We start from the raw sequence: 2,500 nt of genomic DNA on the forward strand, positions 1-2,500 counted from the left end.
AGCTGCGATACAAACCACCAGCGAGAACCGCTGGGGCGACCGAGCAGCAGACGGCGTCGCGGCGCCGAGCGCCGGGCGGCGGCGCATCCTCAACGCACACAGTCCTCAATCGGACCAGCACACTGAAGATGTCCACCGCGCTTCGCACCGGGCCCGCGAGGACCTACTTTGGCCGCACGGCGCCGCGCGCAGGGTGCGCCGGCGCGCAGCTGCGACGCCTGCCGCGTCCGTCGGCCGGCGCGCCTGCCACTGGCCGCCCCCACCAGCCGGCTGTAGCGCGTGCGCCCACGCACCGCGCGGCCAGCACGCCGGGAGGCGCCCCCTCACCGGCCGGGGACGGTCCCACCCAGCCACCGCCGCGTATCGCTTCACACCCAGATGCCGTTCAGTTTCGTCGGCATGGTGGGTATCGCTGGAACAACCGGTTAGTACCTCAACCTATCGTCGCCATCACCGATTCACCCCTAGCGAGAACAACCGCACCACAACAGGTTACCATTTGTTCATTTGCGTAACTTCACCAGAAAACGCAGGCGTCCATCGCCATTTGCAACTTCAACGATTATTGCATGCCTGTGTCAGGTGTCACGCCACACTACGTCTGCCCACATACACGCAACAAAATGTGCACGCCTAGACAATACGTGGAAGGTGGCCCCCGTACGTATGCGATGTCCATTGCTCGAACGACTGTCAACCGGCCTCTGTAGCATGTCGCAGATATGGAACGCGGTGCACCATGCCATCACGGTGTGTGAGGAGAGACGACTAGGTCCGAATACATCAACAGACAGCTCATGCTGATCGCCATCCACGGCGTCCGTTCCTCCCACACGTCTCTATGGCGTACCACACTGCAATCCAGCTCTCATAGGGAGACGACACGTAGCTGCGTGCACAATATTTGCACTGTATGGTCCGCCGTTTTTGGGCGCAGTCGTTGTGCGGTCACACATGTGCCACGATGTATCATTCAGTACATAAGGACGAATGTGCAGTACAGATTGTGGTTCACGCGTACGACATCAGCGGACAGTTGACACAGGCCGCACCACAACGTAGCCTGAGTACGTCGCATGCGAAGGGCATTGAACATGCAAACTTCTCACCAACCAGCTTGCGAAGGCAGGGGGCAAGGTGGGGACGTGGGGAGGGGCGGCATGTACGTCCTGCTGCCATCCACATTACAGTGTACAGCAGGAGCATGTGGAAAGTGAGCAAGACTTGCAAGGTGTTTAACATGAAGCGATACACAGGGGTGCGGGCAGTGCGAGTAGCGAACTATATTGCGAGGGTTGCGGGTGGGCAACACTACAGTAATTGAACGAGTCGTATAACAATTACAGAGCAGGTTTAGGCGACAACGTGGGTTACGTTAAGGCGACAACATGGGTTAGGTTAAGGCACAACATGGGTTAGGTTAAGGCACAACATGGGTTAGGTTAAGGCACAACATGGGTTAGGTTAAGGCACAACATGGGTTAGGTTAAGGCACAACATGGGTTAGGTTAAGGCACAACATGGGTTAGGTTAAGGCACAACATGGGTTAGGTTAAGGCACAACATGGGTTAGGTTGAGGCACAACATGGGTTAGGTTAAGGCACAACATGGGTTAGGTTGAGGCACAACATGGGTTAGGTTGAGGCACAACATGGGTTAGGTTGAGGCACAACATGGGTTAGGTTGAGGTACAACATGGGTTAGGTTGAGGTACAACATGGGTTAGGTTAAGGTACAACATGGGTTAGGTTAAGGTACAACATGGGTTAGGTTAAGGTACAACATGGGTTAGGTTAAGGTACAACATAGGTTAGGTTAAGGTACAACATAGGTTAGGTTAAGGTACAACATAGGTTAGGTTAAGGTACAACATAGGTTAGGTTAAGGTACAACATAGGTTAGGTTAAGGTACAACATAGGTTAGGTTAAGGTACAACATAGGTTAGGTTAGGTTAGGTTAGGTTACACGTTGTTGTACGGAAAGGTGTAGGGGGGGGGGGGGGCGGGGGCGGCAGGTTCGTTGATAGTGATTATAGTAAGTGAATGCTTGTGACATGATCAGATTTGTCACGTCAGGATGCACCTTTGGCTTATTAGAGGCGGCGCTCCAATTCTATGCTTGTGTGAGACCTGTGTCTTTGACTCATGTCATTGTTTGTGCGCTGTGACAGGAGGTACTATTGTGATGTTGGGTGCACCGTTGTATAGGACATGTGTGGGTGTTGGTGCCTGGTCTGCGCAATGGTGGATGTCGAAAGGCTGGGATATTGTATTTTCCGCACGGACCTCCTGGTCTGGTTGTGATAGTGTGGATTGTGTAATGTGGCGGAGAAGATGCACTGGATGTTGTTCCATGCTGGTGCTTACATATTGTATGTGCGCCTGTTAGAAGCAGAGAGTGGTGCGTGATCAGAGTGTCTGGCTGACGTGTGGTTCCCATTTTGGGCAGACTCTTTCAGCATGTATACGGACAGTTGTGTATATTTGCTGTAGTTTGAT

This window comes from Schistocerca piceifrons, unplaced genomic scaffold (genome assembly GCF_021461385.2).
Source record: "Schistocerca piceifrons isolate TAMUIC-IGC-003096 unplaced genomic scaffold, iqSchPice1.1 HiC_scaffold_26, whole genome shotgun sequence".
Lineage (NCBI taxonomy): Eukaryota > Metazoa > Arthropoda > Insecta > Orthoptera > Acrididae > Schistocerca > Schistocerca piceifrons.